At 46.8% G+C, this 25,219-nt stretch overlaps 1 long non-coding RNA gene across 2 annotated transcripts in view; it reads left to right on the plus strand.

Annotated features, from left to right (window-relative positions):
* The window catches only part of LOC135386064 (uncharacterized), a 302,227-nt gene that overhangs the window by 180,315 nt on the left and 96,693 nt on the right, over positions 1–25,219 (plus strand). The window lies entirely within an intron of this gene.

The raw sequence follows: 25,219 nt of genomic DNA on the forward strand, positions 1-25,219 counted from the left end.
CTGGCGCCCTGGCGGTGCCGCGCGCTCAACCTGGTGACTGTTCCTGACCGTTACCGGATAGCGCGCCTGCAGGACATCACCTTCAGCCACACCTTCAACAAAACAGACACCTTGGAGGCCTATCACCAAGTCTCCATCGCCAGTGAGGACATTGAGAAAACCCATGCAACACCCTTTGGTCTGTTGCTGTGGCTGGCTTTTGCAGGGAAGGATAACGGACGAATTTTGGTTAGCGTTTCCATTTTCGTTATTCCTATATTGTCGTTTCTGTTATCCGTTTCTGATACCGGCCTTTCAATTTCGTTTCCGTTACGTTACCGTTACTGTTTCTGGTAATGGAACGGTTGTTACAGAGTTGCGGGAGGACAGCCCGTCCGGCTATATCAGCACTCTGTTTTGCCCAAATGCTGCTTCGGTGTCACGCCTACACACTATACAAGTAATTTTACGTCGTTGGGATACTCACATCTTGCAAGATTAAAGAAAAATGTAGGAACATGTCGGAGTTCAGCAACTCAAGATGGGCGTAACCTTCATCCAATGTCCCATTCATAAGCGGATGCTCTCACTAGTAAATAACACTGCCATGGCCACGGTGAAAAGAAAAAAGAAAAGTGTACAAAATAAGTAACTAAAAATCGTAGGCTGTCATTCTCGTGCTATGGTGGAGTACAGTCATATTCATAGAGTTGATGTCATGAAGTTATGATGACTGGGACAAGGTAAGCGACGGGTGCACCCTCGAGATTCAATGTTGCGCTTTCTTTCCATGCTCATTACAGGGAATGGAGTCATCAATACAAAAAAAAAAAAAAAAAAAAAAATGAAAAGTCACTCAAATGTCATCGCACAACAGGCATAGCCATTACCCGAATTCAATACCGGACGATAAATTTGTTTCCGTTTCTGTCTCTGGTAATGGAGGATCGTGCCGTGCGGTTCCGTTTCCGTTACCATCTCCAATTTCGGTAATATACCGTCTCCGTTTCCGTTACCACTACCGTTACCCTTCCCTGGCCTTTTGGCTCAGAGATTTCAGCGGTTCACCGACTCTGTGATCCGAGAGCTTCCCTTCGTATTGGCCAGCGCAACACCTGAGGATCACGTTCAACATATCCATCTCCTGTTCTCCCAATTGACCGCCCCCGGTATCGTCGTCAACGTGCAGAAATGCGAATTTGGGGTGAATTCGACTGAGTCCTTCGGCCACAGAGTCACCGAAACCGGCATATCCCCAACGTATTTGTAGAGAGCTGAAGGTGCTGAACCAGTTGGTACGAATTCATAACATAAAGCCACGAGCAGAACAAAGTACGTAGACAACAGGCGAGTCGGACGTGTATATACTGATAAGTTGCGAAACTTTCATTGACCTTGGCATCTTCGAAAGGACGCCATTATAGACACCGTCAGCGCCATCCATCCTATGCGCGGGCTACTACGATTGCAAACAAATGACGTCAGCGATCACGCCAGCGGTATGACTAATAAGCAAGATTTCTTGCGCATAACAAACATGACAAGGTTGCTCGATCAGATTTCATATTTGTTCTCTCCCTCGCTTCCTGTCTTGACATACCTTGTATCCTCTCTTGCCAGCAAAGTTGAGGTCATGGTCAACTTTTCACAGCCTCACTTTATCAGCTCCGATGTTTCCTCGGGCTTGTAATTTTTTTTTTCGCCCGTTTACATCGCACTCTGCCGACACCCTATAGGACCCCTGGAGACCCCCTCTCAGCAAGCACTCGTCTCGTTCCAGGAGTTTGTCTTGTAATGCGGAAGCTGAGCCCCTTTTCAAGAAAATCAAGGCCGACCACTCAATCCAAACCTAGCTTTGCCATCCGTAGCTTGGCGGACCTACCACACTCGTGATCGACGCCTCCGGTTCCGCTGTCGGTGCCGTGCTCCAGCAGCAGTTCGACGACTCCTGCCACCCCATCGCCTTTTTCTCCAAGATTCTCGAGTCCACAGAACAGTGGTGCAACGCTTTCCGCAAAGAGCTCCTCGAAGTATACGTCGTCGTTCGACACTTCCAGCCCTTTCTTGAGAACCAGTATTTCACCATCTTGACTTATCACACGCCGCTGACTTTCGCCTTTCGCTCTGCCAGCATCCCCTATTTTGCAAGGCAGATCAGGCCCCTGTCTCACCTGGCCGAAATCTGGACGGACATCCCGTATGTCAAAGGTTCCCAGAATGTCCTTGCTGACGCTTTGAGCCGCATCCTTCCTTTCTCAGCAGTCTCTCAGTCTGTCTGGCGGCCTCTTAATAAACATTGTTCCTCAGCTACAACGGTCTACGCTATCTGATTCACCGAAACCACACTGGTGACGCGGAGGCACTAGCTTCAACCCAAGCAATCGACGTCGATTTCAAGCTTTTCTGGAGCGCCACTCATCCTCGCTCACGCTAGAAGACCTACCTGTTCCCGGCTCCGACGTGAAGCTTTGCTGTGACGCCTCCACCAGCCGCCCTATAGACCGTTGCTGTCACGTCGAGCCGTTTTCTCATCCATCCACTATCTCTCGCATCAGAGCTACCCAGAGGCGTATCGCGGGACCCTATACGTCTGGCCATCCATAAATATAGACGTCCGCGACTAGGTTAGAAGCAGGGTAAGGTAGCAGAAACAGTAACAGCAACGGAAACGGTAGTATGCCGGAAATATAATAGGTAACGATAACAGAAACGGATATACTAAGAATACATGAGACCGAAACCGAAATTAGAATAATTTGGGGGGATAATTCGGCTACTGCAGGGCCCAAATGATTACTATCCTTCACCGCGTCAATTAGGTAAATTTATCACATAAAGGTGAATGAAGCGAACTATAATTAACTGAGGAAGTAAAACTAAAATAAACTGACTGGAGCACCTATGTAAGTCGTATACAGTAAACAGAAGAAGCATAGTTCTTATACGCTTATGATGGCTTGCAAGTTGCAGGCGTGAGTAACGTTCGTGAAAACCATGTTCATATGTTAGCTGTTCAAAGAAAGCAAGTACTATATTTTTGAATACGTGTTTGTTTGTTGTGTGCACGTATTCCTAAAGTCCTTATGATAGATATGAGAATATATACGTAGAGATATTAGGTTTTGTGACAGTCTCAAAGCTTACCAAACAAAAGAAGGAACACAACAAACGGGGTGGGTGGGGGCGGTACTGAAACGGAAACAACAATGTTGGTCACGGAAACAGAAAAAGATATGTGCCAGTAACGGTGGCGCTAACGGAAAAACGGAAAAAAAAAGATTCCGTTACCTCCTCCGGGTTAGAAGCTGCGTTGACTGCCAGCGCGAGAAGGTCCACCGCCACACAATTGCCCCGCTTGACTGCCGACGGCCGTTTTGACAAGTAGATATTGTTGGCCCTCCGCCTCCATCTCTAAGTATAGCTATATTCTGGCTACCGTAGAGAGGTACACCCGATGGCCCGAGGCAGCGCCCAGGCAGTCATATCTGCCGAGATCGTCGCTTCCACGTCCCTGGCGACATGGATATCCCGCTTCTGTGTGCCATCTGAACGTAGCCACCAGTTTGAAAGTTGGCTTTTCGCCTCCTTTACGCAACTCCTCGGCACCTCTCGGCTCAGCACGACCTTCTACCGCCCTGTGTCCAATGGGCTCGTCGAATGATTGCATCGCCACATTAAAGCTGCCCTAATCGCTCATGAAGACCGCACACACTACAGGCGGATAAGCTTCTGGGTATTTGAGCCGCCCTCGGGCCCATCCTGGTTGCAGCTCTTCGGAGTTGGTGTACGGCTGCGCTCTGCGACTTCCCGCTGAGTTCTTCGCTCGCACCAGTCACGTCTTTGCTCCGTCCCAGCTATACTGGAGCGCCTTCACCGTGCATTTACAAATCTCCGGCAGGGGCCCACCCGTGCCAGTTCTACACGCACTACGCATATTTCACAGGACCTCACCACCGCGACCCTCCTCTTTCGGCGTATGGACGCCGTCAAGAAATCTGTCTACTCTGGTTAGCACCCAGTCCTCCATTGGTCCAAAAAAAGATCCTGCATCTCCATCGACGGGCGGGAGGACACGGTCACTGTCGACAAGCTGAAACCAGCGTTCGTGCAAGCACGACGCTCCGCGTCCTATGTCGACACAAGGGGTGGTGGTGACGTGGAGGTTCGAGCGCTCTGCCTGCCTAGATTGGCGGCATGTTGCTCGGGGAAGGGATGAAAGGACTGGTGTAGGGGGTAGGAGAAGGATCATAGTTCTGGTTCTACAGTTTCCCGCGCTACAACCGACCGTGAGGGTGCACAGCCTTCAGAAACTTCAGCAGGGCTTTCTGTACGGATTTGCGGCGCTGGAGGTTGCCGCACGGATGGACGGTCTCCTCAATCTGTAGCTCTGATGTTCCAGTGTGCTGCACGGCTTTCTGGAGTTCCCGTCTACGGTGTCGTATGTAGCCAGACACACCATTATAATGTGTTCCTGCGTTTCTGGCTCACCGCATTGGCGACAATTTGGACTGGAAGTGCGGGAACTGATCGATGCGTGAGATAGCGCCTCGTGAATCCGTGATTGCAACGATGTCTGACAACTTCGCGGTCTCTGCGGCCCTGAGCGCTTCAGTTATTGCCATCAGTTCTGCGTCGTTAGATGTTAGCTCTCCTTCCAAGCTTTCTTGTTAAAGGAAAACTTATTAAACTCAAGAACGGAATAAGAACTGCTACTTCACACGTTAGTTGACATACACCTTACATACACATCACCATAGATACACATATGCTTACAAACCACTCTAGATCCACTACTTCACACCATAGTTGACATACACCTTACATACATACACACTTCCTTACATATAGCAGCACTCCCTAAGTCCGCCACACTAGATGTCTGCGATTATGTACAGTATGGAATGCAGTAGATAATAAGTAGGAATATATACACAGGTGCAGAGTATTTACAGGGCAAATAAGAGCACGTGAACGACGTTCAGGGGGGCGCACCAGAGACGGTCACACACCCATTGCGATACAAGATAGGAGTGTGGTGACGCCATTTGCGCGCGAACTCCTGCACACCTAAAGCGAGTAGTTCGTGCTGTAACACTTTGGTGAGCAAAACGCTCACGTTGCGAACCAACAAGAAGATAGGCGTCGTCCGCTGACGTCTGGCCACAGCAGAACATCGAGCTTTCCACAGCACAGAAGCACCACACACAGTGAGCAATACACTTAGCCGATGTGGCCACCTACGGTCGAGCTGTACAGGACACAAGATGCGTGTGGACCGTCTGACTATGCTCCAGAATGTACGAGCAACGTGACACTCGAAGATGACATGCTGGTTAGTCTCCTAGTGCGTACAATATGGACAAACGTCTGACGTTGTTACATTCCACGAGTGGAGACGATCACGAGTAGGCTGGATTCCCAAGCAAAGCTCCATATGACGTCTCGTAGAAATCCAGACAGAGAGGCGCATACAGTTGCCCACGATATGTTTGCCGCATGCTCCATTCGCCTTCGCACACCGTCACATGTTGTGACAGTGTTCTGTAGCACCTTCTTTGCCATAGAAGAGGCTGACGCAGATGCCAAGCTGTGGACGGGGACAATGGACAACAGTTTTTGGTGATATGCGCGAACGGCTGCATGGAAACGCTGAGGTACCACTGCTGCTGGCGGGTCAACGATCACGTGCAGGAATTCACTCAGAAACGGCGCCATCCAGTAGGTTAACAATACCTTAGAAAGGGTGTCATCGACGCTAAAGAGACTTCGCAAGGTCGTACTCAAGGCGATTCCACTGTTCATAAGACCGAAGCCTGGCAAATTCACGCCGCCAGCAGATTCGCCAAATGACACCACTGCACGTGCTATAGACCCTCTTCGTTTCTTCCAAAAGAAAGAAAGAAAATATGAATGAATCCGGACCACAACTACCTGTGGGGCTATTGAGATGTGGCTCAGATGCCACAAACGGCGTGATAAAATACACCGGAGAAGGTACGCTCGCTCTCGGTAAGAAAGTTCGTAGTGCTAGGCAGCTTCACATTTTGCTCGCAGCTCTTCAAGGGCCGTTGTCCAATTGTCAGCCGTAGGCCCGCCATTGTCAAACAAAACACCGAGTATCTTCAGCGAAGTGGCGTGCTGGAAGGGGAGAGACATGTACTGCGCAGGATTCCCGAGGGGCATGAGCCTGGTCTTCTGGTAGTTCAGGGCACCCCCAGACACCGCAGCATAGGACTCATACACACGCAATGCTTCGAATGCAGAGTCAACATCACGTGCTTCAATGATGGTATGCAGTACGCTATGCCGCATTTGCCCATTCATTCTGTTGTCAACGCTGGCGTCTGTGTAAATGTGGGTGGCAGTGGCGTAGGCGTAGTGAATACACTCGGCGTCAAGGTACTGAACAACGGCGTCAGAGAGCTCATTTATCTTCCGAAATCCAGCTTGGTATAGCTCGCAGGCAATTTCGGAAATTGTCCGAGGCGGCTTCTTACGGGGCATTGCAGGTGGCGTGGGCACTACTTCGGTAAAAGTGCGGATGGTGTCTGCGAAGCGAGATTCAGTGCGGTTTTTCAGTCTCCCGATGAGGGCCTTGCCAGCGGTGGTTCTGTGCAAGTCGTTGCTGCGACACAAGCTGCCACAAATTTGTGCCCTGCAAGTCCCACTGCTCCATTAGCCTCTGCCCGCCGCAAGCGAGTCACCTGGGCTGACAGCTCCTCGTTGTCTCCAGAAGTGGGGGTGGGGCTGTAACAGTATATAGGCTGCAGGCCAAGACGGCGAGAACTCACTCCGCCCGCACTTTATCGCGATGTCAGACGGCGCGAGCAGCCTCTTTCAAAGGAACATTGTGCCGTTGCTCATTGCCCATTATATCATGCGAAGGCAATAAACCTCTAACACCACGCTACGGACTTACACGGACCGTACGGACTTGCACACGTGTGGCTAGGTAACGGCGTCACCTGTTTGGAAGTCCGTAGGGAACCATTCGCTGCTAGCGTGTCACTCTGGGGAAGGAATGCGCCGGGGCGTGTTCATGTATTCCATGAACTTCTGTCCAGCACTGTACTATAATGCTACCACATTTAAAGGCACTTGGCGAAATGCCCAAAGGTGCCCACCCTTTTCGTTTTCCTTTCCCTTTCTCTCTCTCTCTCTCTCTTTTCTCTGCCTTGGGATGCGAGTCCACGGCTGGCACTCACCACTCAGCCACCAAGATATAAGAATAAATAGCTGCGACTGCTTCCTGTGATTCGTTCTTAACCCCATTGTTCTCTCAGCCCCCTCAGACTATTCAGGTGATGGAAGTGAAGAAATACCTGGCTACACCTTTGTTACACGCATGTCAGAATTCGTGTGCTCGTTTTACGACGCGGCCGACTCATGAAATGCGTCATCCTAGTGTTCTTTCACACCTTAAGATCTCACTCTCACACACACACAACGTCTTTGCAGCAAGTGGAACACATAGGGTCTGACAGGCGTAGCTAGTATTGCGCATGTCCGCTATAGCGCATAAGCGTGACAGACAGGGGACATGGCGCATCAACGCCGTGTCTTTTAACACCTGTAACAACTTAAAAACAACGACAACACAACACCTGTAGCAGATATATTTGCTGAGATTAGGGGGCCTACAAATTAGCAACAAATATTTCTTTCTCTCCTCGAGTGTAGGCAGTGATAACAAAAAGCTCAAATATTGCTCTTTACCAAGCCTAACTCGTCTGTCTAACCGTAGCTGATTAGTAGACGTAGTGTGTCTGTGAGAGAGGCCGAGTGTTGCAAATTGCAATACGGCAATTGCAAGCCTGTAATTGCACGGCTGTCGGTATTGCAATACTGCGGATCGCTCTCTGACGCTCCCTTCCCGTATTCATCATCTCACAATAAAGTTGTTGTTTGTTGCTGACGTTCCCTTGCGTGATACGCAGCAAAGCCAGCGTTTGCACACACTATATGCCTAGCCGGACGCGCACAAAAAGAAGATTCAATTCCAGGCTAACATTACGTGACGCTCACATAAAGTAACTCGGCCGCAGGAAGCACGCCCAAGATGGACAGTCCCCGTGTCTCCATCCACACATCCTGACAGCCTTCACGTATTTTTGTATGCTTAAAAGACAGTGGCTTCCTTGTCTTGGTCCCGTTGCGCCAAGTCGTGATTAATGATGGGTGCTGATTCATTCCCGGCTGGCCAAGGGGATCCTGACGCATTGATCAACAGTGCTGCTGCTGACCAGCATGCAGGTTCACCGAGTTCTTTGTCCTGCGTCCGCCCCCACAACTGCCCCTCCCGTTCTTCTTGGGAGCCTTGTTGTTGTTTCCTGGCTCATAAATTGTAGCTTTGTAATCATGTCACCCCAGGGTGGCGACCGGAATGGTCACTCGTGGCCCGGAGGGTGAAGGCGCCACTTCGTAATCAACGAGGGAAATGATTATTCACGTATTGACATTGGAGCACACGCGTCACGACGCACGATCGACTAAATAACAACACGTAAATATACGCAATACACATCCTGTTTTTTATCTGGAATGTGGGGTTGATTGGCGGACGTGCGGGTCTGGTGATATTATATTGGGAAGGGGGAGGGACAAAGTTCGTGGGAACGCCACTGGTGCTGCCGATTAAGAACAAAATAGATTTGCGTAGAGTTTGGAAGCTACACTGGTCCACACATTCTGAATTCAGCTTAAGTTTACTCGCCTCCGCAACCTGGTCATCTGAAAAGAACGCTTGGGGCTACGTGAAGGAACAGCACTATACTGCTGGTAGAAATTGCGCGTGCTTTATTTACCGAAGTTGTACACGGAATGATGGCGGTGGTTGGGCTCGGGGTCACAACCCTTGGGGCTCGACGTATATCTACGGACATGCTATCCGTGATGGTCGAACTCATTTTGACTCGCTTTTGCAGCAGTATACCGCCCGACGTCGAAGGCCTTCCTGATGTAATATCGCTGTTTCGCTGTGTCGCTGTCGCATACTATTTCCTGAATATCCTTTAAAATGCAATATTGTTTTTCGTTTTATGTGATATACACGTACGGCTAGAAGCTCGTCAAGACGAATCGTTTGACACATAACTTCTTTTGCCGCGAGACACGGTATCATATACGCGCGGTGATCTTTGAGCAACTTACAGCATTCGTGTCCTCAATTGGTATTGGATAGGACGAGGTTCGTCTTGGCCACATCTCCGTTGTGTTTGCGTACCCATTGCGTTACGCAGCACAAATATTTTGGTGTGATATCCATTTCTGATTTTAGCTGGTGCTTAGTATGAACAATACGTGGTTTAGCCTGGATTAATTTCCTTGGTCTTGAGAACGCCGGGAACACATCGAGTACACGGAAAAGTGGGCATGACGAGGCTCGTCTTGCGCACTTCTTCATGTGCCAGTTATTTAAAGTAATTTAGCGCATGCCGTAGAAATAAATGCGTAATTAAGGGGGTTCGTGTGACTGAACTTCTAGTTCGCGTCAGGTTGTATCCGTCCTTACGAAATGCGTGGAGTATTAGCGTTGTGGAACCCGCTAATCAAAGTTTCGACCAATCACTTGACTCTGATTATTGGCGAAAAGCGTCCGAACATGCAGAACAAAACAGTTACATCTTTTGGCATTCTGCGCAATGCAATTAAATGCGAACCTGATCCGCTAAATCGATCCGCTTCGGTCCATTGTAACTTTACTTCTAGTTTCTCTCTTCCTCTTGCGTTGTCTCTCCACAGCTGTTGCGGACGGACATCCGCGGCTGTTGGCGTTTGAGGGCCCTATAAAGATTTTGACAAAAAAAAAAATTGATTTGCGAAGACATTAGGAGATGAACGAGATAATATACTAGGGCGGAAAATAGTGCCCACGACGATAGCTGGACAATGACTTGCAGTTCTGAGAGCTCAACTCGACTCGTCTCCTTTTGTGACCTTCACCTGGCACTCGGGTAATATATGGCCAGATTTCTTTTTACTTCCATGTCAAGACGCACAAGGAGACTGCACGGAAGTATAGCCTGGAATGTACCCGCAAACAAGCCCGCCCCCAAATCCCATACACGCTATTTATGTCTCTTGCTGGCGATGCGGGGTGGTCGTGAAATATACGCATATTTCTTTGTCGATGAGGAACACAATAGAGCTGGGAAGAGTTCGACGACGGCTGACCAGGTTGCCTTGTCCGACGCGCAGATGCAGTCCTGCTGAGGACGCGCGGGCGGAAACATGCCTTATATGCGTGCCGAATGCGATGCGACTCGGCGCTTAGTGCGGCTGCCAGCCGTGTCTTGGCGTCTTTATTTCTTCCTCTCCGCTATCTCTGCAGATTCATCCCTCTAGTGGAGATACTTCCGGTCACCGTTGGTCAAGCATCCGCTTTCCGGTTTCGAGCGCAAGGAAGGTGAGCAATTTGTCAATAAGGTTGGTTGTTGTCTTCCGTCTGAACTTGACCTGACTCAGTTTTTAAGTCTCATTGTTTCCCATGTTTTGAAGATTTTCTTTCATTGAGCCAGCCCTGTTACGTCTCATAAGCAACGGGTTCCTTACAAGAAATTAACGCGTAAGTGCAGCTGTTAACACATGCGACCGAGGCGGTTGGCAGATACAATTACCGCCATCTTGCTAAATCTCAGTGAAGCCGCCATATTTTCAGGTGTCTGTCATCGGGCAACAGTGGACTTATGTTCGATAAAGGGTTTCGAACGCGTTCGTTAATCCAAGTGATTCCACAATTGCTTTAATATGACATGCGGGTATTGTCAAGCAGAATTTTAGAACATATAATACAAGAATGCAGTCTAGCTGGTGTATGCTACTTGTAGAAGACATGACCCCTGAATTTGGGGTAAAGACGCAGACGATACACGAATGGGGGGCGTACGCCATTTTTTGTAGGAATTACGCAGTTCATAATTGCCACAAAAATGGCGTACGCCCCCGTTCGTGTGTCGTCTGCGACATACCCCAAACTCAGGGTCGTGTATTGCCAGAATTTTATACAGATGCACGAAACAGTAGTACACCAGAGCACTCGTATAGGCTAACTACTTAGTACTTACTTTCTTGTAATAGTGCAATTTTCTCAAACTGTACACTGTATGTCCGGCATCGTAGAAAGCAAGCCCTATTTTTCCAACTTTTGTAGCAATAATAGTACTGTGATGTTAATAATCGGGGCACATGTGTCTAAAATTGTTAAACAAGACGGTGCCAATACACCCAGCACTTATTCGCTGTATACGATAATGATGTGATGTTAATTCACGACACAACTATGATCAGTAACGTCTAGGGTTTCCTCGATAATTATGAACAGAATTTTATAGAACAGGGATATGATTTTTTAATGCGTCAGCATTAGTCCTCGGTACGCAAGAATCGCGGCGTGGTCTGTCTGTAGCCACGACGCAGTGCGCATGTGCGGTGAGTGGAAAGGGAAGGAGAAATGGAGAGGGCGCGTGGCGAGCGGGGCGCGAACAACCGCCAGTGCAACTGTGGTATGGGGGTCGACCATAGAAATCTTACGGAGAGAGGCTAGAAGGAAAGCTGAGGAGGAGGATCGGAGGAGAGCAAAGCACTTGAACGGGGCTCTTCCCTCTCTCAATGTATGCGCTCGGAGGCAGCCATATTGAATCAGCCGAGGAAACGTCGTGTATTTCCAGCCCGTGAAAGCAGCCACAGTTCCAAAAACTGTTGCAACACTTGCTCGGTTGCTCCTCTGCTTCCGTCGGCTACATATTTTGTCAGTGTCCGCCCCTATCCAGGCTTGAGGCAGCGGCAGCGGCGGAGACGGCGTCACCATGTGGCGTCCGTGTCGTGTCTGTTTCTTCGTGTATGTGTGTGTTTTCATATATCTTACGGTTTCATGGGTTCTGGCGGTGTGTTACTGTTACAAAAACATTTTTGGCGTTATGTTTGCTGTATGCTGACTGGATTCCTTTGTTTGCATGCGCCGCGGCAACAGTAGCTGATTCAATATGGCGCTCCCCTCGCCCGTACGCCCCAGTTTCGGAGGTTTCCTTCTAGCATACTCCTTAAGATTTCTATGGGGTCGACAGGTTCAGACGTGCCTGCGTGGGCGCGCCATGAGGTATGAAAGCTGTGCGGAGGGGCGGCAGCGAAGAAGGCTGATTGCGAGACGGCGCCGCCCAGCAATGCTTCGATTTTTTCCGTAGTATTGTGATAATGTTGGTTCATTTCGCATGACATCGGCATCATAACTTCGAAGTTGGCCAAGGTGGCCATACCTTCGTGGCAAAATCACTCTTCTCTTTACTGCTTTCTGTGTTGAAGTGCGAAATAGATACCACCAATAATATAACGTGATGCTTGTTGGGGACTTCGCAATATTTACTATACATATGCGTTTTCGGTGCCTGTGCACGCTGTATCGCACTGTGAAGTGCTCGGGCACGCCATAGAGAGATTAGGAGCACAGTTGTGTGCGGATCAAATATATGCCAATCCATCTAAAGGGGTTGCTGCTCGTACAGTAGGAATGGCACTCTATCGTGCCAATATGTGTGTGCTTCGTCAGTATTGATGTAATTGATCATGCGTGAAAAGTGGCCCTTATAAAGTGTTGTGTGTTATCTAGTGGAGAAAGACACAGGCATACATCGTGCGAGACGAGATTATATCGATGTGGCGACGTGTGCAATCCATTGTCTTTTACTTTATTTTACTTATGGCCATAGTTGCCGATGCACCAATAAAACTCCAATCATCATCACCATTATATTTTATACTTCTTCGTTCTACGTGTATCATTTGCTCCACTGCCATGAATTGACACTTTCCTTGTATGGCAGCCGCTATACGGTCACCAGGCCGAAATATATACCTGACACAAATTTATACAATCTCCACCGTCATCCCATCAGCATGTAATAAATACGTTGATAACTTAAACACATTTTCTGTTTGATGCATTTAATCGATTTTGGCTTTGTTTATGCAGTACATATCTCGCTGTCTCGAATTGACAACATATCGGTTGCCGTCCCGTACCAACAGCTTCGTTCGTTACCACGTTCATAAATCTTGACTTTTCTCACTGGACATGTCACGAAACGAACTCTCAACGGTCACGGCATGAACACAGCGCTCCTTGTGAGAATCCCGTCACCTAACGAGGTGGTGACAGCCTTCCCTGTGCTCACGTCCCAAACCCCGGAGCTTCGTTCAACACCTCACAATTTCTCGAACAGCTTTCCTTTGAGGAGAACCTCCTCTTTCTGCCTTTTGTTAGGACGTTGAGAAACAAGTCCGGTGGTTCACTATGTGCCCCCCCCCCCCCCTGGGGTGGTATTTCCCTGAGCTATTTGGTGTTTGCTATGAGAAGTTGCCCTGCTGGAGTTGCAGCCTTTAGTATGTTCTCCTTTATCCTCTAAAATCAGGATTTACTGAGGTCTCATTCTTCTCATTCTTGTACGTGAGCACTACCTACTTAACGACAAATTCACCTGGTTGCATGTTTCCCCCTTTTTTAGTAGTTTTGTATAGATGTGGCCACAGACTACGAGGTATACGGGAAGTCGCATATGATATAGAAGCAGTTCAGTTTAGTTTTCTTGTTTTACGTAACGTCTTGTAAATGGGAACGTGGCACACTGGCGACACCTAATCAGCCTATATTTTTCTTATTATTGCTGTCTGTTGTTTTTGTGTGATACTTCGGCTGCATTGGCTAGCATATGAGGGAATGCACCTAACCATGGGCGCGGTGCTTGGACGAGTGAGTGATGGTGATGCTGATTGAGGTTTTGTGGTCGATGAAGTAGAAATAGTTAAAAGCCATAAAAACACATATTAACTAACTGTAGAGTGACCTAAGAAAGAAACCAGTGGATAAGAACACTGCTGTTAAATTGGAATTCATTGACATTACCGATATAAAAAAAAAAACAAAGAAAAAACGAAGTTCTCAAATAAAAGGAGTGATTGCCTCATAAGGGGGCCGGGTGAAGAGATAAAACGTACTTGTTAAGCCCTCTGACACATTGACGGCGATGCATTTCGTGTAGTGGACACGTGGTGAGCATGTGCAATATAGAGAGAATGGCTCGCCACAATGCGCGTGTGTGTAACTTTTAGGAAGTCCCTCAGAGAGAACGATATAGGAATGTGTGCTATATAGTGTCCGCGTAAAATAATCTCATATGCCTTGCTGGTTGGTAGTTTTAAAAATAAAAAATAAAAAATGGAGATGTTGGTCCAACTCTACATAGGGCCGACTACTCCAGCACGCCGATAGGAAGGTTCTAAGTCAACGTTTGTTCCACAAAAGTCATAAGAAAGGAAATCACAGAGTGGCGGTGGTGCAAACATCTTGCCATTGTAAGCCTCACAGGTGTGGGCATCGTCACAACTGTAGCTGTGCATGATTAAATGATGACAAGATGAGGGAGTGAAGTATATATGAGGGAGTGAAATATATATGAGGGAGTGAAACACATGTCGATATGCAGCTAGCCGATCACCGAATACTTTCTTGAAGTCAAGAGGGCCGTTGTCATGTCTGTCCAATGCATCCTGGAGAACTTTGCGTCTTACTGCGCATACTGCACAGCATTCGCTCGCAGCTGAGCAGTATGTGCTCAGTGTCCTCTGGCACTCCGCATTGAATGCTGTCTGGTGAGTGAGCTGTCCCGATACCGTGTATAGAAACGCGAGGCCGTGGAGCACGTTCAGCCAGAATCAGTGGAGTAATTATTCCACTGGACTGGGCGCCCTTGGCGATATTGGATATGTGAGGTGGGGATATATCCTGTGGAGCCTATATCTTGTATTGGGTGAGGTAAGGTAAGTAAGTTATAGTGATCTGAGGTGAGAGAGTAGCAAGAAAAATTGGAGATGTTGGCTCCTAAGACTTTGAACATGGCTACTGCAAATCACTTACACGTGAAAGTAAGTAAATAAATATGTGTGTCTGTGAGAGAGAGAGGGAGAAGAGGAGAAGGATTAAGATAAGGGTGGTCTCGATGTTCATGAGAATTTCCACCGGGGCTCCGATCGCTCGCGCCTTAGCTCAACCAGCCCCAACAACTTCCTCAAGCATAATGAACGGCAGTGTAGTCGGTCCACAGGAGCACAAAGATTACGCGGATCTGAACTACAACGAGAGCAGCACAGCAAGACGCGTTCTGCGTTTTCAGTTTCGCCACATGTACGGCGATTCGATGAGGGATGGTCCCTGTCACGCTGCTTGCTTATACCCTACGCATCTCACCTACATTATCGCACGTGCTTCTCACGTAATGCTATACCGTGTGCCCCATAAGCATCCGAGTTGAATTGCACTCAATATGCGAACGAAAGCAACAGGGATTGAGTGTGTCACAGTTACGGATAAGTTTGGAATCTCACGATACCTTGTGCTCATTTCTTCCTCCTTCTGTATACAGTTGCCGACGCTTCCAAATGCCGTGGCTTCTGACCTTTGAAACGTTGTATACAAAGTTAAAAAATCACTTAGATACAGCCCTTTTCAAGCGCCGGGTATACAGTCTTATCTTACGTAACTACATAGTACGGGCCCCAGCACACTTTTACATTCGCGATGCAGATTACGGTTTTTACGTTCCTGCAGGACTGCATGGAAGACAAATACACCTGCACACAACTGCTATCGTGCCGACAGGAAAATGAAGAGCAAAACAAGGAAAGGTGTACACACAAAGCAACAAAAAAATTGATACCATCGAGGAAGCCAAGCAGCCTGGATTTGGGGATTTCTCTTGAGCGGTTCGAGGTATGAATCTGTTAGCCACGGTTTCATCTGAAGCACAGAACAATTTCTCGTATTCCAAATAGTATCGATGTAGAGGGGCGATTCATCTCGAACACTGAGCCCTGCTGGATCAATAACAAAGGCACGGGAGACAGTTTTCCCCGCTTCCCTTTCAGAAGCAAGTGGTGCCTCTCCCCCCTTTCTTGAGCTCCATCCTAGTCATTGGGAGTTATTGATCAGGCCGCTCCAACTAATCGCTAATGCATTACGGAATTGCTCTTAAGCTGTTCCCCGTCCAAGGCGAGAATCGTTCCCCTGAAAGGTGAGGCAAGAGATGGATGAGATTGCACGCGCTGCGAAAGAGAAGCTTGACTCGAGCACCCACTCGGGGACCTTTCGACGATGGAGAATAAACAAGCGAGGAACGCGCGTAGGAAATGCGAAGACGAGCGGACCGAGTTACATATGGGTCTTCCCTCTTGGAAAGGGTTGTGGTGATGGATGGCTAATCACGGACAGTACTTTTTCTTACCTTCATAGCCCTCTCGATGGAGTCACGTCATAAAGTGACTGGAGTTCGGCTTCTAGCAGTGTGTATATACGGTTCGAGTAAGAGGTGTCCTGTAAGTCGTGAGATTATCTATAGTTTGTGCTTTTATTTTTAGACTGGTTGAAGGAAGCTTACAAAAACCTCGTTTCCGCAGAGACACACACACACACACACACACACACAAAAGAAAGAATATTTTTGAATTAATTATACCGTATGACTGTACTCTCAGAAAAAAAACACACAAAAAAGTACTAATTGTGGTCATGTTTGGAGACTAAATGTCGCAACGATTGATCTGTTTCGTGATGAAATCCACGGGGAGATTATGCGAAGTTTACAGAGTATTTACGGTGCTGAGGAGTAAGTTTCAGGGTCAGGGGACTAAAACTTAAAAGTAATTGCTTTCTGGGGCACTTAAAGTTGTAGTTCCTCCACAGCTTCTTTTATTTCTAAGAGAAGGCGACAACTGTTATTATTAACCGCTATTGACAGAGAGCAGAAAACGAACTGCGGCTGCGTGATCCTTAGTTGCTGGTTTGTTACACGTCGCTGTGGGAAGCTCCTCTAATCTGTGTTAAATTAAAGGACTCAAGCTTTCGAAAGCCTCATCAAACGGGAAGCGAAATATCTCGCATCTCTCACCTCTCCTCGTTCCCTCTTCGCTCATTTCTCGACTCATACAATCACAATTGCATTGGAGAGCTTGCAAGAAGAGAAAGAAAATCAAACGGAAACGCACATCCCCCGCCACCCCCTTCACTATTCGAAGGGTACACGTCGCGGAATGCTGCCTCTCTGTTGTTGCTTTTGATGTTACACTCGATGCGGTAGCACTCTTTCTATTGCCACAGACAAATCCACCACCACCTTCCTTCTCGCTTTGCTCTTTCTATATTTGTGCGTCGGCACCGCGCGAACAGGGTCCTGAGCGCGGCGCGGGCATTCCAACACCGGCTCCTCCGTCCATCACTCCTTGGCTGTGTTCCCTCTCGCATACTTTGCGCGGAAAACATTCGAGGTATGTATATGCCATATTGATTTGTTGATATCCGAACTCCATCGCCGGCACTGCATAACGGGAGACGCTTCGCGCTTGTTCTCGGCGTTTCATTAAAATAACTTGTTCCCGTCGCAACCAATTTCGGAATGTCACGTTCGTCCCTTTTCTTCTTCTTTGCGAAAAGCGATGTAAACAAAAAAACAAAAACAAAAAAGTTTTGTCTTTTTCGGGGATCGTGTGGTTCCTGCGTGCGGCTTTTAATTTATGGCCTTTTTTTCCGGTTCTGGTTTGTTTCCTTCCATTTTAGCTATACACCGGCTTTAGCGAAGCGTTCGCTCCCAGAAAAAAAAGTACCCGTTGGGATTGCGTAATCAATATCAACATCCGAATGTTTGTGACGGAAAAATATGTGGGTCGCCCGTGTCTATAGCGCTTTTCTCTGTCGTGTTTTCGAGGTTGCCTTCTCAATTTCATGCGCGAGTCCTGCATGACGTGAAAAATGTACGCGCGTTTTTAATCTATGTGCACGCGAAGAAGCTTTGGATATTCATCATACATTTTACTTGAGTTGCCCGCGTTCCGTCCTCTCGAATAAGTTCAATTTCATCGGCGACAAAGAAACCGTTGCATAGATAAGTTTGTACCCCATTAATCTACGTCGGTTTGCCAGTACTGCGCATGGCACCCGCAATAAACGGGTAACAAATTAATCAAATTAATACGCGACCTGTTCGTGTAAGACAGCGCTTAGCTTTAGAGGTATATATTCACTGAAGAATTTTTTTTTACTATACTTATTCGAGCGCAAGTACGGGAACAAGTCCGGTGAACGATTCATACGTTTGACCCTCGCTCTAAAGTTTAAATTACATAGAGCTCCGCACAAGAAACATACACGACGACGAGGCGCTATGAGGCATCATTTGAAACGTGTTCAGCATCGCCACGTTCCAGTTGGCCGCGTCTCCTCACGCTACTAACCCAAGTCTGGACCAGGACCAGCACACACACGTGTCCTCGACTTGTCATACCGCATGGCCAGGTTCCGAATTCCGTGCTAAAAGGACGAAAATTCCGCGTTGTTCAGCGCACAAAAGAATACGTGATGTTCAATGATCTCTCCACTGTCGCGACTCTCCGCGCGAACGCTAGACTCGTACGCATCTTGAGTACCGTACTGAAATAATGCATTTTAAATACTCTGGCGTATTTGGGTATTTTACTTAGAACGTTTTCCGAAAGACACTTGCACTTAAATAGTCTCTCTCGTTTCTTTCTCTCAGAAGCAGTATCTTCCTACTCAGTACCCTAATCTTTTCGCTTAATTGCCTCTTTGTCTTCGTGCCATGTTCAGGTTCACAACAGGATTCGATTCGACGGCCTTGCTCTTGTAACGTCGTATAGTGGATGAGGCAATTAAACACATCATTCAGTTGAGGCATTGCTCTTATTTTCAATGCATTGTGTAGATGGACAACGGGCAACTATACTTCGGGACAAGTCAACTGCTACAGATCAACTCCGCCCACAAATCTAAAGACGTCTGTGATTGGCTTAGGGAGGCGCATGACGCATCCGAGTTACAACGTATAGTGCGCTCGTATGGTTCAAATTGTTGCATGTCCACTTATCATGATGCGAAAAACTCTCCGGGGACGATATACTCATGCCGTATTTGCATGCATTTAAAGCAAACACGTCAAATGTTGGCGTTACCGAAACATGTGAATCGACATCCCCATTTTCCTGGCGTCCGCCATCTTCTCACATGCCCCATTCTTAATGTGCTGACGGACTATATTCTCCGCAGGCGGTGATACATCTCTGTGCCGGTAGCTCTTGAGATTTCCCGGAGTATAGAGTTTATTCCCATGACGTCATCCGCAGGGAAGGGCCACTGTCGCAGGCAGATTTTGCCGCCGTATTGTAGGTCCTCAGGTTTTGATCGTCTATGCCTTCATCCACATCGCATTCATGTGGTGTTTCAAAATTATTGTACTGTGTGAATATTATTTTTACCATAATCCAAGTAATCTCCATATCTTCTAAGTTAATTGTGCTCTAAATAACACATGGCAGAGAAAGAAGACTGGAACCAAACTTCGAGGTACCTACATCTTCGCGGCGATTTCGCCTTTTCAATAGTGCCCTCTGGAGGGGTGACGTCAGGGAATAAACTCTATAGACCTGACCAATTGACTTGACCAACTCGAAATGACCAAGAACACTGTGAAATGCAACTCCTTCGACGAGCGAATGACTATATATATATATATATACGTATATATAATATATATATATATATATATATATATAACAGTAATCACTTTCGTGACCAATACTCAACAAGCTTAAATGTAGGTTAAATCATTTTTAATTGTTCACAGGCCCACTCGAATTAGTTTCTTTCGGTTTAGAATCGGTAGATAGAATCTATTTCTGGTAATGGAAACGAAGATATTTTTATTTCTGTTTCTATAATGGTTTCCTGTGGAATTTGGTTATTTAATGTTTCTCGTTTCCGTTACCATTTCTGGTAACCAACCCTGGATATTCCCATCATTATAGAAAAATATAAAACCGGCTCAACCACACCGAAAGGCAATAAGCATTTTAAAGCACGACGCTTGAAGCGTCAGGTCTATTTAATACCCATCATTGATTACAACACAAAAGATCGAATTCATGAAGTCATCTAGCATTTCAGCTTACGGCCCGTGTGTCAGAACATGCATATAGAGACCATAGCTGCAGTAGCGCATCTATAGACTATAGCATTGTGGGGTAATAGCGACAATCGACATCGACATCTGTGTACCACCCAAAATCACAAACCACCACAAGCAGGGCACATTGTTGCGAAGCTGACGCTTTCTCTATATGAACCGCTGACTTTCATCGTGTAGCAAAAAACCAGACGCATTGACTGAAATGTTCACCTCCATCTTTTGTCGCCGTCGCATCTCTTCCTCTCTCTCACTCTCGCGTTCGACCTCTGTCAGTGGTGAATATGAAACGCGCATGATGAATGGCTGCTCGAAGCGCACCACAAGAAAGAAAAACCAAAGCGACGCAGACACAAAGCCGGCCCTCCTATGGCTTTCGAACCCACCCCATCACCTGGTGTCGAGATTTGACGTACGTTGAGTTGTACCCTCGGACCAGTGGTAGGAGCGATTTGGGCTTTTAATCCCTCCTCCAAACAAGAAAGGTTGCAATGACTCTCACGCTGTATGAGTATCTATTTAGATGGGGGATCTTGTGGAAACCGCGAGGGAGGATTACGATAAGTCATATTGTAGGCAGTGCAAAGCGTTGAAGAACTGTGTACACACGGGCTGCGCTTCACATTATTTTTATTTTATTTTATTTTTAAAAGAGACCCATGCATCAAACAGCGAGCAACAGCCTTGTCTTTTTACTGCTACGTTCGTTGCGATGTTCCTTTTGGGCAGCATGTGCCACGCGCTGAAGTGTAAACATCCCAAGTTCAAGGCCCCGAGTTTTTTTTAATAATTTGTCTGAAGCTCAATCGATATTTTTCCTCCTTTCCATTTTCGATCTTCGCTGGCTGCTTTAAAGCCGTTAGAATATATGACCCCCCATCGCCAAAAGTGCTTTTTCCGCGAAGTGTACGTAACTGTAGTATGCAAGAATGGTCATGTGGACCATATTAATGCCGGTTACATTAACCGCGCGATCCCACATCTGCTTTGTCACTTCGGCATTCGATTCACACACGAAGATCGGACACGTTGGCCCTAAAATGTAGTTCGCTCTAATGACGGTTGCCGTATTCTTGTTCTCCGAATGTAGCCGCATAGCACATTGGATAAGTATTACGTACATTTTGGACACGCGTACGTCGATGATCAAGTCTGCATACGGCATGCTTAATTTTCCACTTTGCACTCCAGTTGGATTCCCAGTTCATCACGTGTTCAACAAGGCGCCTGCTCGAACTTGGGCTCCTCCTTTGCAAAGCTGTTCTTATATACGCGGATATGGCATTCGTGAGTTTTAGTAGATACAGATACAACAGATAAGATTCTGAGTCATGCACGATGACATTGTTTCCGAGTATGGTAGCCCCACGGTGACATAATCAACGGTCTACTAGCTCTCTATTATCTCATGAAAACCTTGAACAGAGGAGAGATGGGAACGCAAAAGTTCATTTCTCCACAATTAACGCGGTATACGTCCATAACGACCTTAGAAAATCCTGAAACCATGAGTCAATACAGCCTTCAATGCTTAAAAAATTAATTTTGCACACTTTTACACAAATGTACACACACAGATTTGTGTGTTACTTTACGGCAATTACGACCATACTGAAAACTGAGGAAGGGAAATTTCATGAAACACATCCTACCTAAGTGGAATTATACCCGCATTTGAAATTATTTGTACAACAAATGTACATGAAGTAAATGTAACCTGATGATGAGTGATTTATAAATGCCATGATATTTACACAACTTGCCTCACACCTGCTCTTATTGCTCACGCTGACAGAAAGCTCTGAATCTGTCGTGTCACGTGAAAATAAATATTTTGGGGCGAATTTTATTTAGACGTTTTGCAACCATACGCAATACATGTTTGCCTGCTTTAGCTTAAACGTGGGGGGGGGGGGGGGGGGGAGATACATATTCGCCTTCCATCTTTAAATTACACGCCTCTTGCACGAAAGTTTTAGTTCGAATAAACCGTAGTCGCTCCTAACCGTTTCTGATTCCCTCATCGCGGGCTCCTTGACAGTGTGTTTTTGTCTCGTTTCCCATTTCGACGTATGTATCTACCAAGTAGGTGTTGCATAAATGTCCCGACACGTCATAAATATCAGAATGCACTGTTCCATAACTCACTATTCGAGCCCTGGCACAGCACTCTCGTGGTCACGAATGTTCAAATGTCCCTCTATTCCATACCAGGATGGACGTGTTTACGCTGTCACTAACGAAATGGAAGTTCCTCAGACTGATGGCCGTCGCTTCATGTTTGCCGGGAAGGACTGAAAAGGAAAACTCCATAATGAGAAGGAGCAACAAGCTAAAAAGCGGGGAGACGGGAAACGTTGACCAGACGTTGGCATGTCAGTCGGGCAACGAGGGTTACGAGGCCTGAGAAAGCAGGGACGAAAGGAAAGTCGGGAGACGCGGACCCTTTCCGTCTGTGGATCTGTTTTCTTTCGTCATTCTCGCCGACGGATGCGAAGGGGCTGGCAGCAATGGAAGGGGGGGGGGATGTGCTTCTCTCAGGTCCCCTAGTTTCCCCTGTATGGAACCGGCGGTATATGGATGTGGTGCGGTAGGTGGGTGAGTGGTTCCTCCCCTTCGTGGGTCCACTCCGCTGCATCATTCATCATGATGTGACGTGTACCTTCGTTCATTCGCCCGAGAGGCAGAGTTTCTACATAAGTTTAGGAGCATTCACTCAATAGAAAGTTAGGGAAGGTACTTGTACGCCTAATGCATTATGCGTGTTGCATGCATCTTGCGATTCTGAGGTGTGGCTGCGAGTCAGTTCTTTCTTTATTTTGAGGATTTTATCATGCGCTATATCGGTAACAGCAAGGACGTTAATACAATATGCTAACTCGTTGTTGTTCTGCAAAGGAAATGTGTAAAGGATGCTCGGGGAGTGTTCTAATCGCTCCTTGAAGCTTGGAAAGGACGTTAACGGCAGTAGTACGTTAGCTGTCAATTGTTCATGCGTGAGGAATGAGAAAAAAAAAGTTACTGGGCAGTAAATTAATAAACGAATATAGGAATATCCCCATGACAGGAATTAAGTTGTTTCAACAGCATGAAAATGAAATACAACGCGAACAAGAAGCTCCATATCGCTTCTGTTTCTCAACTTGACTGCACTGTGTTTGCTGACACATGAAGTGTCCTTACAGTTGTGCAGTGATGTTATGAGATATATTTTCTTCCACCAGACAGCGCTCATGACGATAACTTCTCCCATACAAATAGCGTTAAGACCTTGGTTGCGGTACTACTAACACCAACATAAACTGAACTAGATCCCTCGCGATATCCGCCACTCTTAAAAGAGTCTGTATCATGAAAGAGACTCAAATTGCGGAGATTATTGGTGAAGAGCGCTGAAAGATTTCCCAGGAAATGGATAGGAGACCCAGAAAGAGGCGACAGAACGAAAGAGCCGTCACGGACACTGGAAAGAAAACATCCGTTGCTATGACAACGAAAGAGTAATCGATTTTGAGGTAGAGCGCGGGAAATTATTATTATTGTACACGTGTATTGCTACTTTTTCCCGTTCTTATCGTCACGAACGCAATGAAGTAGCAAGGAGAATCAAGTTCGAAAAAAAATGAATATGTATTTGTTCGACCTGGCACCCCTGTGCCGATTTAGTGGTCGAAGTTCACGGCGGCGAAGTTTTTCTTCGTTTTTATCTTGTGATCGTACTTCTGTCAGCATAGCGTTTGTTTTGTGCTGGTTCGACGGACAAGACGTTGTTTATCTTAGCGGAACCCACTAGGGTTGGGTGACTTGTTTACGTTCATCTTTCAGATGAAAGTGAAAGAGAAGAGAGTTCAGAGAAATCAAAAAGCACGAGGTGAATATAAATGTATTTTCTTTTTCTTTTACATTCTATGTATATGGTATCTGAAGCGTGTATTGATTACACAACAGCTCAGAATGTATTTTCGTGCGCGGATTTGTAGACCACACTATACGAATGAAGAATTCTGCAGCTACTCATTACAACACTCTGCTTTGCAGCATTTATTTCTTCCGGCGTACATAGTAGACAGTGGTTCATTAGTGCGTCAAATGACGCACGACCAGCGATGTATATGCAGCAGAAGCTTGTTTTTGCAACATTCATTCATTCTTCCATACCGTAACGCGATACTTGTGAAATTTGTTCAGAGCTGTGGGATGGATACAACCTTCTAGGATTCTCTGTGCTTGATCTTGGGATAATTGTGAATAGTGGATAATTGTTGACTTCTAGTGAACATGTGAATAGTGAATAGCGAACTTGTGAGTAGAGCACCTGAGAAGTAGTTTTTCGGGGGGGGGGGGGGGTGAGAATGTATGTTAGGTGTAGCAGAAAAAGTGGAAGACGTCTTCAGTTTGTCCTCGTTTTTTCCTTACAAACAAACAAACAAACAAACAAATAACTTGATATTTGTAAATTTGCAACGTGCGTGAAGTATGACAGACAGTGTGGGATGGGAGCAAGGTGGTGTTGGTCGCCTGCCGGAGCAAGGATGTAGCTGTAAAAGTTTCTGAACCAATCAGTGAGTACGTTCTGAGGTGGCAGCATGGTATCGACGAACTTAGCGTAGTATATATAGTTATAATTGTGCGAGTGGCATTACCGCAGCGCACTGCTCTGTCCGTGCTAGAGTTCGAAAGGCTTTCAGTTACTGATTATATCGCAGGTGACCACTCCTCTCAAAAGTTCGCCTTCTTCGGTGAAAAAGGTGTGACCAAGGAAATTCACCGTGACTTTTTCATGGTACTCCCGTACTTTTTTTTCTTTCTTGTTCTGAAGGACATCCTAGCTTGCGCTCTGAGGAGAACTCCGAACAGCTGTTGAAAAAATGGCAGGGCCGACGCCACTGCCATGGTTTACCACGAACACCTATACGTCGCCGACTGTTTTGGACGTTGTTGCCATACTGGTATCAAGGTGAATCATCCGGGTATTCGTGGACTACGTGTGTAACAATAACAAGAACCACTACACCCATGACACTACACCCGGCACCGCAAGCACCATACACAAGAGCACTGCATGTTGACCAAACAAGGGTTAGCGTTCAGCAATGGAAGGTGCACGGTGTTGGTTGCACGACGTGATGCTTTGCAATTGCCCTTTACACCCATGCAACTGACACACCATCGTGCATGTCGCTAAAACCGAGTAATTTCATTTTTTTTAACACTTTCATTGTATT

The sequence above is a fragment of the Ornithodoros turicata genome, chromosome 2, assembly GCF_037126465.1.
Source record: "Ornithodoros turicata isolate Travis chromosome 2, ASM3712646v1, whole genome shotgun sequence".
Classification (NCBI taxonomy): domain Eukaryota; kingdom Metazoa; phylum Arthropoda; class Arachnida; order Ixodida; family Argasidae; genus Ornithodoros; species Ornithodoros turicata.